The sequence below is a fragment of the Ursus arctos genome, unplaced genomic scaffold (genome assembly GCF_023065955.2).
Source record: "Ursus arctos isolate Adak ecotype North America unplaced genomic scaffold, UrsArc2.0 scaffold_37, whole genome shotgun sequence".
NCBI classification, from domain to species: domain Eukaryota; kingdom Metazoa; phylum Chordata; class Mammalia; order Carnivora; family Ursidae; genus Ursus; species Ursus arctos.
In genome coordinates this window covers 26,211,444-26,224,946 of record NW_026623053.1, presented here as the reverse complement: position 1 = coordinate 26,224,946, position 13,503 = coordinate 26,211,444, and the positions used below count along the sequence as shown (strand labels likewise).

At 36.2% G+C, this 13,503-nt stretch overlaps 1 long non-coding RNA gene across 1 annotated transcript in view; it reads right to left on the bottom strand.

Moving 5' to 3' along the window:
• Nucleotides 1–3,420: 3,420 nt before the first annotated feature.
• The window catches only part of LOC113266184 (uncharacterized), a 112,049-nt gene continuing 101,966 nt past the window's right edge, over nt 3,421–13,503 (bottom strand). The window contains exon 8 of the long non-coding RNA XR_007189957.2: nt 3,421–11,186. This is a non-coding gene — a long non-coding RNA (uncharacterized LOC113266184). The remainder of the gene's footprint in view (nt 11,187–13,503) is intronic.

Below are 13,503 nucleotides of genomic sequence, written 5' to 3'. Positions count from 1 at the left end.
TTTGGCTAATGACTTATTTACATATTGACTTATTCCATGGGATTTGGGAGGTGGCGGGGGGGACACTAAATTGGCATTTGTCTGGAGAATAAAACAGTATTCAAAAGTGTATTCTTCTTATGAAAATCTTTCTTTTGTTGCATTAACAACTTTGAAACGATCATTGTGTCATGAAATAATTGCTAAATGACATATGGCTCCTTAATCAGCATTGTTCACTGCTGGCAGAATCATAGAGTCATTGGACTTGCAAATGCAGGTTTTGACTTATGGTGGCTTAGTGTAATGTATGAAAATCCGTGATGGGGTGTTTCAAACCAGGAAAATTCAACCCTGATTTTACATGCATGGATAGCACTGGCCTGCACAGCAAAATGAAATCCATTACCCATTTTATTGTTTTCTATTTTGTGTGAAGTTTGCTTCAGATTTTTGTGTGAGATTTTATATGAAATGAAATATATATGTTAAACTTTTTTAAAAATTCCGTATATTTGAAGATAATGTTAATGATGGAGCAAACATCACCATAACGTGGATTCTCTATTCTACATACATTCCTCATATGATTTATAGAAGTACATCTCTCTCTAGGAAATATCAGCTCCCAATATTGGTCTGGCTAAGGTTATCACAAATAGAAACGCTGTTTTTGATTAAAGACATTATCTCCATAAAATCAAACTTTTACCTGGATACAGTAAATATTAGAATAAACTGAAATATTATCTGTCCCTAATAACTTGGTATTAAATACAGGAGCATTATTATATTTTTATTTTTAAATGGCACCTGTATTACCGATACCAATAGCTTTTACAAATAGATACTATTGATATAAAAATATATTAAAGATTATTTCAATATAATAGCACTGCATATATATTTATACAGGTGAATAGAAACTGGCAAACACATATCAATTTGGCTTGTATTTCAGATACAACAAACAAGATGATAACACAAACTCGAGGTAACCTCAAAGTTGCCTCAGTTAAATTGCAATCACGAAACATTTTTGAGATAAACCAGGCATTCCAAACATATGCTTGTTTTCATGTGTTTATCTTATTTAAATTTTAGTTATAACACCCCGAGATACTTTGGTTTTTAAAAAATAAACTAAGTCTCACTGAGGTTAAGTGACCTTCAGAAATTCAAACAACTAGTCAATGAAAGAGCAAACATTATCATCCGTTTTTCTGTCTTCTTTTCTAGGGCAGTTTCCATGAGTTTATTGCAAACTGAAGAGAGTAAAAATCAATCCACAATAAGAATATATCAACTATGTCTATAACAAAGCCTATATTTCCGTTACAATCTCTAAGAAAAATATCTTCGTGCAATGAGACAAATTTTGGCTTGCTGGCTTCCTGGATTACTTTGTTGGAATGGATCTTAAGAACTCGGTTTACTGCCATGGTTTTGAGTAAATATCTGGACACATACGCTGCTCTCTGGATTTGTTTCAGGGACACAATTTGGCAGTCTGAGGCCTAGCTGGGAATGGTAACAAATTAAGAACGCCATTCTGGTAAGCTTTGCTCCTAAGCTTAGCAAAAAGAAAGAAACAAGAAGTCTGTGAATTTTTACCCTCATGATGCTGCTTATTTCTAACTAGTCATCTCCGAGACATCACGGTTCAAAAATATTTATCTCCTCTCCAGCAGCACTCGTGCACACAAATCATGGAGTACTGATCAGACGCCACTTATAAAACCTTCCTCCTGTGTCTTTCACCTCCTCAGTTAGAATAGAAGCTTCCTGATACATCAGAGCAATATTTCATGCCCTTTGCCATTCGTAGCACACCAAGACAGAGTCTTTACACAGATTTTGAAATAGTTCCTGATTTAATTTTTGACTATTTTATTGGGTTTGACTTAACATTTGAAAATTTATCAATAGTTTAGGAACGGTTACCGTGTATATCCAGATGAAATTGTTTAAGTCACATTGCCTACTTTTTCCAATGATAATTATCTCCATCTGAACTAATTTCAGTATTGTTTATTCTTAATTTTGTTAATTTTGATACTAAAACTACAATTCATTATCCTTTTACTTCACTAGGGCTTTATTCATGTAACTATCAGAAATGGATTCTGTGAATGTACCAGAATTGTATACATATCTTCAGATACTCAATTTTAATTAAACAAGTCACTATTAACTTCTAAAATTATATTTTAGTGCATAGTTTTTATATATCGTACCTATACATTTTCAAATCAGTATTCATATTTTCTTTCGCTAAATGGCTCCATGTTTATTTATAAACTATTTCCTACAATTGTATTTTAGGCATAATTTTGGACAATTTGTATCTTTTGGGATCTATTGCCCTGGAAGGACTTTTCTGTTATCCTGCTCCTATTTTGTAAAACAATGAGATATTTGATTTAGAGCAGAAAATATCCAGTGATAATTTTGAGCTTCCACAAATAATGTTACGAAGATTTTTTTTTTCCCCTCAGCGGGCTTTTACTCTTAGTTCTCAGGTTTGTTGTTCAGATTCTATTAATGTGTGAGTGTGCAGTGAGGTAGAAGTCAAGGTTCTTTTTAAAAATCTATATGGATTCATACTTGCTCTGGCGCAATTTGTTGAAAAGAATTCTTATTTCTACATGGATTTGTTTTAGATACTGTTTTATTTGAAGGTATGCATAGGCCTTTTTTCTTTTACTTTTTCTTCTGTTTTATTCATTCATTCCTTCACCGATATCACACTATCATGATTTGTATAGTTTTATAGTTAGTCCTGAAATCAATTAAAGTTAAGGCCTTAAATCTGTCTTTTCCCAAAATTCTTTTGCCTCTCTTCTATATAAATTTTGGAAACGGTGAGTCAGTATCTTCAAATGTGCTTGCTAAGATATTGATCGGAATGATATTAAATCTATATAGCAATTTGGGGAAAATCCGAATGTTAAACTCTAAATCCTTTCATCCGTGTATGTGGTATATTTTTTCCATTTTTATCAGGTCTTTTTTCATTTCTCTTCCATCCTTAAGATGCTCTTATTAGAGTGTATACAATGAATTTTCAGGGAAAGGTCTTGCATATCTTTCATTAAATTTACAATGAAGTATTTTATGTTTTTGAAAGATACTGTAAACGATACTTAATTTTACTTTTTAATTAATCATTACTTATATATAGAAACTTAATCGATTTATGGATATTGGCTTGGTGACCTGAACTGCTGAATTCATTTACTAGTTCTAGTGGGTATTTTGCAGATTTCTTTATTTTCCAATTAATTGCTTGCATTAAGAAATAGAATTAGCTTTTATGTATTCACACTGCCCTGAAACAGTGGTAAATTCACTTTTAATTCTTCTAAGTATTTTTGTTATTATTGTTAGATTTCTCAGTATTCCCTGCATATATAATAGTACATCATGCAAGAAAAGCAATTTATTCTTTCTTTCTAATGTCTATGTCTCATTTCTTTTTCTTGCCTATACTAGCCAGTAACTCCTTACAGGATTGAATTTAAAATTGGAAGCAAAATTCTTTGCTAGGTCTCCAATTGTAGGAGGAAAGCATTTACTATTGTACATCAAGTATGATATTAGCTCCAGAAGTTTTTAATCGCTTCATTTAAGGATATCGTCTCATATTTATAGTTTGGTGAGACATTTTCCCATGAACAGATACTGAATTTTGTCATATTTTTAAATCAGTTTTAGTAACTACCTATTTTTCCTTTTTTAAAATTAATGCGATGGTTACATTAAATTCTGTTTGAATACTTTGCTCATTAGATGAATCTTACATTCTTGGGCTAACCATATTTTCTAGTAATATATTCTAATGTACAAGGTATCTTATTGCATTCAATTTGCTAATTTTTTAAAATAATATCTGATTCTTAAAATGAAAAGAAAGTGTTTGCTCCATATTCAGGAAGGATATTTGTAATTTTCTCTGTTGAATATCCTTGTCTGGTTTTGAAAGCAAAGATATACTTGCCTGATAATAAATTCAAAATACTCTTCTTCCTCTATTTTCTAAAATTATTTATATGTTACTATTATTGTTTCCTTAAATGTTTGAAATTCACTAATGAAGCTTGATGGACCTAGAGTTAAATTAGCGGGGAACTTTCAAAGTTAAAAATTCAATTTCTTTAACATATGTAATGCCATTGAGATTTTCAGTTTTTGCTATGGCAATTATGTCTTTCAAGAATTATTCCATATCATCCAAATTGTTGAATTCATTCACACAAAATTTTTTATTACATTATCTTATTATCTTGTTGGTATATGTAGAATCTGTGTTGGTATCCATAGTTTCATTCCTTATCTTGATAACTTATGGCTTCTTGCTGTCTAGAGGATTCCAAATTTTATTAATGTTTTTAGAATGACTTTTCACTTGAATATTCTCTGTTTATTCATTTTTAGTTTCAATGACTTCTACTCTTATCTTTATTTTCTTCCAGCTCATAAATTTCCAGGTCATAAGCACAGTTCATAAATTTTACATATTTTTAATTTTTAAACATAATTATTTAAGGCTTTAAATTACCCTGTAATGAATATTTTAACTGCATTCCACAAATTTTGACATTTATGTTTTTACTGCTCTTCATATCTAAATATTTTCTAAATTCCCTTGTGTTTTGTTTCTTTTATATAACACATGGGTCATTTAGAGGTTTCCATCTAATTCCCAAAAAGTTGTAGTTTTTCAAAATATCTTTCTGTTACAGACAGGTAGCTAAAAAGCTCCCAGTGGCCAGAGCCGGAATCCTTTGAGCAACAAAATAATAGCGTAGTACTTTAGTTAGATTTGTGATGATAACACAAAGTGTAAAAAAATATCCATAAGTCCATAGGAATATAAATAATTTAATGAATAAATGGAGGATAAGAGATAAATCTACTCGACCTAAGAATTCTAAATAATTTATGTAGATTTTCCTCCCTCGAGGAGGTGGAGCTTACCTTCCCCACACACCTCTTGAATGTGGGTTGTCCCAAATAGTGACTTGCTTTCAAAAAAGCAGAGTATGGAAGAGGAGGGAATACCTTTATAGTGGAAAAACATGCCGACAGTACTTTAATGAAGGTCAATACCATCAATAATAAGTCATGTCGCATGTGCTCTTGTTATGATGCAAAGTAAATGATACTGCACAATCTGGAGCTCTTTTACTCAATTCATTTTCCTTTTATCTCTAGTTTTACTGGTACTACACATACATTGGCAACATGAAGGCTTTTCTTACTTATTCCTAATGACTCTCCCTTTTATTATTCACAGGTATTACCGTGAGTAAATATTTTGAGCTTCTAACTCTGTCTTCAGTAAATTTCCTGGAGGAACCAAATGACATTTACTTCTAATGTAGTAATTGATATGTTTGTGTTTAAGTCTACCAAATGGTATTTGTTTTCTATTTGCCTGTCTGCTCTTTCTCACTCTGTTCATCTTTTCCTGCCATCTCTAGAGTGAATTGATATTTTTAGTATTCAAATTTATCTCCTCTGTTGACTTTTTAGTCTTGTCTTTTTGTGTTATTTATTTTGTAGTTTCTCTTATGCATTTTTAATTTATCAAGTCCCCCTTCAAATATAATCTGCTAGAGTGCCTGGGTGGCTCAGATGGTGAAGCGTCTGCCTTAGGCTCAGGTCATGATCTCCAGGTCCTGGGATCAAGCCCCATGTCTGGCTCCCAGCTCAGCAGGGAGTCTGTTTCTCCCTCTCCCTCTGCCTCTCCCCCTGCTTGTGCTGTCTCTCTCTCTCGAATAAATAAAATCTTAAAAAATATATTATCTACTACTTTATAAACAAAGCAAGAATCTTAAAAAAAGTATACTTCAAATCACCACCCTCCTGGTCTCTGTGCCTTCACTGTACATTTAACTCTGTAAGTGCTGTACATCTCACCACCTAGTGTTCTTTCACTTTAAAAAGTGGTAACTTACAGATATTGAAAGAGATATAGATATAAATACAAAGACATGGACATAGGTGTAGATATTTAGGAATAGCTTTAAATACATGTTTTTTATATTTCCTTATATATTTTCCTTTCCTGGTGTTCTTTATTGCTTCCTTTTCTACAGCCTGAAGAACTTCTTTTAGCGTTTCTTGTAGCACAGATATGCAGGTGATAAACTCTCTGAGCTTTTGCTTATCTGAACAAGTCTTTATTTTACCTCTATTTCAAAAGGATATTATCTTTGAATGTAGAAATCTTTGTGCATAATATTTATTTTTCTGACACTGAAAGGATGCCATTCCAACATCTGCCTTTAATCATTTCTGCTAAGAAATCAGCAATTCTCTTATGTTGTTCTACTGTAATATCTTTTTTTTTTCTCTAGGTGTTTTTATTATTTTTTCTTTTTCTTTGGTTATCAGCAGTTTGACTAGGATATACGTATGTGTAGTTTCGCCACATATATTATGCCTAAGTTCTGAATTGAGGCCATGTCAATTTTGTAAAAATTTTTGTCATTATCTCTCTAAATCATTTTTTTACTACATTCTTTTCTCCTGCTTGGGCTCCAGATAGAGGTGTTTGACCACTTTATATTCCCATAAAACTTGCTAGCTCTGTTCTCTTTTATTAACTCTTTTTACTTTTGGTATTTTGATTTGGACACTTTCTACTGACCTATATTTGAGGACCCTGATTCCCTGATTCTTTTCTCTGCTGTGCTCAGTCTGCTGATTAACCCATCACATGAATTGTTTCTGTTACCATATTTTTCATTTCTACTGTTTATTTTTGGCTCATTTTACAATACTAACCCTCCGATGATGTACCCCATTTGTTCGTGCTTGTCATTTGAGTTTTGCTCTAGAGCCTTTAATGTAATTATCATAGTTACTTTAGGATAGTTGGCCTTTTCCAGGAGCCCGGTAACATTTTTATTAAGTCACTTTAAATTGCTGATTGATAATCCCCACATCTCTTGACTGCTTCTTCGTTGGCTGTGGGTCTCATTTTCTTTCTTCTTCATTTGTCTAATAAATATTTTGTTCTTCTGTAAGGTGTTTTTATTACAGCACAAGGACAGGACCTGCGGGCAGAAAGAGCTGCCTAGAGAGTTTTGTTTTGTTTTGTTAAGCAGGCTCCACGCCCAGCATGGAACCCCCCGCTGAACTTGAACTCATGACCCTGAGATCAAGACTGGAGCTGAGATCAAGAGTCAGACGCTTAACTAACTGAACCGCCCAGGTACCCCGTGTCTAATAAATCTTTCTTAAATGCCAGACAATTTTTTAAAAATATACAGACAGATAATATTTATGCCTACAGAAGAGCACTTCCCTCCTTCTGAGTCAATCTTATCTGTAGTTGAGCTTGGTCTAGAATCTGTTGCTTTAGTGAGATTTAGTTCATGGAGGTTTCAAATGATTGGAGGGTAGGTTCAGAACCTTTCCTTTAATAGACTTGGGATGGGAGTATCTGCCCTATTTCTCTGTTTTCCTGTCCTCAGACTTGGGCAGGCGGCATGCCCATGCACCCTGGGGAGTTTTATCTCCTCTCTCTTTCCCATACCCAGCCACGCGTAACTTCTGCCTCATGCACACTGTAAGACCCAGAAGGTCCGTCGAGATTCCCTGCGTTCTTCTGCACGGTCCTCACACTTCAGCAATCTCTGTGCACCTGCCCCGTGAGAGTTTCTCCAGCTCTCCTGCAGGCAGAGACAGATGCCGCCCTGGCTCAGTATAAGGCACGGAAGGGCTGGGGCTTTCTCTCAGTTATGCTTCCCCTGCCTTCGCATTGTAGCAGGACCTTCACACCACTGCATGCTGAGTACCGGAAGTGCCTGGGGGGTTCTCACAGCTCGATCTTCCTCCCCTCAGACTTCAGCAGCCTCTACACACCTGAATCTCCCGGGAAATCTGCCTCGGCTCTCCTGTGCTGTTCACAGTGTTTCCCAGGAGTGCTCGGTGAAGCTTGTGCAAAAGAGCTGGCAGGTAGTTGCAGATTTTCTTTGTCTCTGCCTCCCTGGGATTCTAAATAGTCATACCAGCCCATTATCAGTCTTTAACAACTTTTTATAAGTATAACTGTTTTCCCTTTAGTCACAGCTATGATGGCTTCTTCCTCCACCTTTTGTTTCACAAGACGTAAGAGCAGCCATGGATCAGTTCTCCTTAGGGCAGGCTAACCTAATGGGTTATAATTCATCTCTCCGATGAGCTTAAGGTTCTTATTGCTAGAGTGGAGGGACATTCTCTTGCGACTCTATGTATCCCACCTGGAAGCAGAAATCCTCATTTGTTTTTTGGGTTTTTTGTTGTTGTTTTTTTTAAGATCTTATTTATTTGAGAGAGAGACAGAGAGCATGAGCAGGGGGAGGGGCAGAGGGAGAAGGAGAAGCAAACTCCCTGATGAGCAGGGAGCCCAATACAGGACTTGATCCCAGGACCCTGGGATCATGACCTGAGCTGAAGGCAGATGCTTCACTGACTGAACCACCCAGGGCCCCCCCCCTCATTTGTTATTTTTAATGAACTAGTCTCTTCAATAATATCTTTGAACAATGATAAAAGAGGTTTTAAATTTTTTTAATATTTGCAATTATATCTTACTCCTAGAAGGTTATTACTTTTAATTTCTCTAACAATATTATTAAGATTCCCACCATTGGGATTTCTCAGAAGGATATACAATTTCTAGGTCCTGGGTTTATGAAGCCTTACATCATAAATCCAATATACGGCAGCTGAGTAGCATACATGGCTAACTGCTAAGAGAATTTTTATGAGGGATATTTCCCTATATGTAAAACTAGAACAATATTGTTGTGGAACTAAGAGAAGATTATGAATTCTGAAGTGTAAGTACAAAAGTTCAGGTGAGATTAAGGTAATTGTGGAGACATTAAAAGTCTTGTTGAATACAAAGATTTATTGCTTAAGTCTAATCCTAGGATAATAGAAAACCACTGCAATTCATTGAAATAATAAAGGGCCCATTTTTTAGACCGTATAGAAAACGATGTGTAAAGCTTAAGGGAAGCAAAACAATACACGTGTCATAACCTGAATACAAACTATTGTCTGCATTTTCAGATACAGTCACCTTCAATAGAAGTTTGAAAGCTTCAAGTTGCTAAAAAAAAATTATAAATGGTTTGATCATCAAAATAAATATCATTAAATAAACTCTAAAATGCATGTAATCATCCCAACGTAACAAATCGATATTGCTGTATTTCAACAGTGTATTTTTAGTTTTAAAGATGCGTAACTGTCCAGTTAATCAGGAAAAGTTCTGAGTTACAAATTAACAACCAGGTAATTCATAAACAAAGAGAAGAAACAAATACTTGATTAAATAGGAGTATAAATACACAATAAATGTTAACGGAAAATTACATTTGTTATTAAAAAAACCCCTAACGAATGAGTCCTTCAATACAAAAGGACTAATTATAACTGCAAGATGAGTAAAAGGGAAGTAAAAATACTGAATTTGGGACACCTGGGGGGCTCAGGTGGTTAAGCATCTACCTTTGGCTCAGGTCATGATCGCTCAGGGTCCTGGGATGGAACCCCATGTCTGGCTCCCAGCTCCTCTCTTTTTTTCTGTTTTTCCCCCTCCCTCTGCCCCTCCCCCCGTTTGTGCTCTCTCTCTCTCTCTCTCAAATAAATAAAATCTCAAAAAAAAAAAAACTACTGAAATTTACTTAAGGCACGTACGATGTGCCTGCACTCTTACATCACAGCTTGCTGTACTAATCCAATTGTTCATTTACAGAACTTATGGCTCAGAGGTCAGTATCCTGGCTCAAGTCAAATACAAACAGGGCTTAGTTTCAAAATCAAGTGTTATCCACTTTTAATTCCATGTCCTGAGAAAAAGAAAGTGGAGGTGATAGTATCAGAAGGATCCATAGAGAAGGCCTAACTTCAAAGACAGGAAGTTTCCGTGAAACCACGGAAAGCAGACATCAGAATGGGGAGAGTCATCAAACAATAAAATTCTCTCAGGAACCATTAAATCAATTTTTGGCCACAGAGAGAAGAATACAAATATTCTGGCAGCTCTACACACTGGTTATCTAACAGTGAAACAACTTAAGCAGGATTTAAAATATCACCAAATCACTGAGGGTTACGGCCAGAAGCATCCATCAAAAGGAGGCATAAAAATGCCTCCTCGTTGAGTCTAGGGACTCTTTCTAAAATAAAGTTTGGTTAAAACATAGCTAGAAATCAGCAAATAGCTTAAATATCCTCCAGCAATGCTCGAGGCAATGAAAGAGTTGACTCTGTTCATTGATACACAGCCCCAAGATATCAGGATAGTAGTAAGCTAGCAATTTAAAGACACAGAATGACCCTGAAATACAAATCCGTCGGAAAAGAAAACGACCTTTAACTTTTCTGAATAAATGTCTTCCTCCTGCTACTTATTGCCCCATGAACAGTCTTTATGAAATTAATTAAAAATTAACTTTGGGCATATTAACTTTCTAAACTCAGTTCACTAGCCATTATCTTAGTAATATTTAAAGGCTCAAAAGAACGCTCTGTATTGGGATCACAGATTTTATTTATGCCATTAAAATGTAGGTGTTTGAAAAAAATTAAAAGCTTTTTATCTGGCCTATATTATAGGACAAAAGGTATAAATGGCTGGAAACAATTTTGTATATCAGAATTCTAGCACATAGATAAATATACATGCATATATATATGAAGTCAAGGACCAAATTGAAAGGAAATTGTCCTATGCTGCCAAAAAAATGTATAATACAGCTATGTAAGTTTACAACCCTCTCTGGAACTTTCCTGGTGTAATCTGAAACTAGCCCCCACATGCTGAGGGCAAGGAGAGTCTGAAGAAAGAGGCAAGCCACTCCACGTTGGTAGGTGGCGGTTTTAACAACAGCAAAAGGGACTTACATGCAACGCTTCTCCGGGGCTGCAGCAAGATGGCTGGATTCCCACACCTGTCCTCCAAACCTTAAAAGCTTGTAAAGAGGCCCTGACTGGGCTCAGTCACGTGTCTGCACCGGTGTTTCCAATACCACATCACCATCGCAAGGCTGCATCCTTCGAACAAGCTTCTGGGATCAGGAGAGGCGAGTGGAACCCGAATTCGAAGGATAGGAGAGTCGGTGAGAAGCCTCCGAGTGCCCAGGTCTAGCTCGGGGACCAATCAACGGTCACGATTTTTCTTGGTCATGTTCCCCAACAAGCTATGAAAATACGGAAGTTTAAATACGATCTCATAAGAAGGATTATTCTCTTTATAAGTTTTGTCTAGGAAAATCAGCAATATAAGTCAGTAGGTTTGTTTTCACGTATGGTGTTATTTCAGAATGTATCCCAGCAGAATCAAACCCACTAAGTTATTGTCACAGTTCTTTTTCTCACAGAGAAAATTTGTTAATACAAATAATACTAATTATCAAGGTCTGTGGACGTATCTGTGAAGATCTTTTACTTTTCACCATGGTAAATGATTTGCCTGCAAGTAACAGAAAAACCAACCAAGAGGCAAGAAAATATTTCACTTAGTGAAAAACTGCAGTTAAACAGTTACGCTTTCCATCATGTGACAAAAAAAATCAGAAATTTGAGTCAGCATCAGTATTAGCTAAGATTCATTTGGATTTAAAGGACAGGAACCCAAAATTAAAATGAGGGTAAAGATACGGTGCATCTTTATGACATAGACGCTCAGGTACATGGTCTCTGGCCAGGAAAGTTGGGAAGTCTAGCCTCCTCCTGTCGTGTTGTACCATTTTTATAGGCTTTCCCAATTCACCTTATAGACAGCTTGTTTTGGCTGGAGCCATATAATCTGCATTCTAGACAACAATAGGAGAAAAGAGGGAGAAAGAAAACAATCAGAAGTTGCCAATCTTTAGAGCTCAATGGTGTGATTGTGATAGGCATCAAGCAGAGTTGGTAGATACAGGCTTTATTCCAAGCAGCCAGGAGCACAGCTAAAATTCACCAAGTCTGCTGAAAAGGGTACAATAGCAGTTCCTACTACAATATTCCTACATTTTCCATGTTTTTCCTGAGATATTGAATGATTGTTCCAGCAGCCACATATGCACAAGACTTCACTTGGGCGCTGCCATCCCCCAATGGCAGGAGGCTGGCGAGGGAAGAGCTAGCTCACATACCTATCCCTCTATTCTCTAAGGGGGGAGGGGTATCTATTATCCTTTCCCAGTGCTCCCTCTGCAGACCTCCAATTGCAACCCATTTGGACAGAACGAGGTCACATGCTCATCTGTAACTGCAAGGACTGCCAGCAGAGCAAGGGTCTGTCCAGGAGAATGAGAGGGGCTTGTTTGAGCAAGACCAATGAGAGTTAATCCTCTTAGACACTGGAGTCAAAACAAAATTAGAGCTTTATGAGTAAGCAAAATGGCAGAATAGCATTAGCTAAGTAAACTACAACTTTTGCCATTATAATCCTGTGCTTGGTGTGTGCTGTTAAAAATTAAGGTGGAACTTAATACCAGATAAGGTGAACGTTCTTCAGCTGCTTTTAAAAATTCAATTCTCAGGGTCATGAGATTAAGCCCCATGTTGGGCTTCGTGCTCAGAATGGGGTTTGCTTAAGATTCTCTCTCCCTCCCCACCCTACCCTGCAACCCTCTCTCTCTCTCATAAATAAGTAAATCTTTTTTAAAAAATTATCAAGAAATGATTATAATTTACGCACTTGGTTAAATTCAATAGTCATGCACATTGGGTGAGTTAGGTGGGAGAATGACCAGGAAAAACAACATCAACAACCAGAAACAATAACACAGACAAACGTTTTCTTAAATTAGGAACTGTACATCCATTTGAAAGCAACACTCAATGGCATTTTGAACCATGAAACACTAGAAGCATTCCAGTTAGAATCTGAAATATGTTATCACTAATATTTCCACGTTTTATAACAAAAGTTCCTGCCAGTAGGATATCACAGAAAGAGAAAAGTGGAGACGCGTTACTACTGGAAAGAAGCAATCAAAAGTACTATTATTGCAAGCTATATGATTCCTCATCTTCTGATAAACTTGACAGCCAAAAAAATAAATAGACCTAATAACCAATTTCAGTTGGTTATCAAATCAAGTGATTAGCATTTGAATCAATAGATTGAGTAAAGATTACTCTCATCAATGCAGGTGGGCATCATCCAATCCACTGAGGACCTGAATGGAACCAAAAAGTAAGAGAAAGGGTAAATTTGCTCTCTGCTCAAAAAGGGACATCCATCCTCTCCTGCCCTCATATTGGGTGCTCCTGGATCTCAGGCCTCAGTCTTGGTCTGGGACTTATAACATTGGCTCCCCTGGTTTTCAGACTTTAAAGTTGGGACTGGAACTCCTCACCAGCTATTGTAGGCCTCCCCCTTGCCGACAACAGAATTGGACTTCTCAGACCCCACAATCATGTGAGCCAACTCCTCACGATAAAACTCTTTCTATATATTTCTAAATATATAGATATCCTATATCTACATATTCTGAAGAACCCTCACTAGTAAGGAGAGAAACT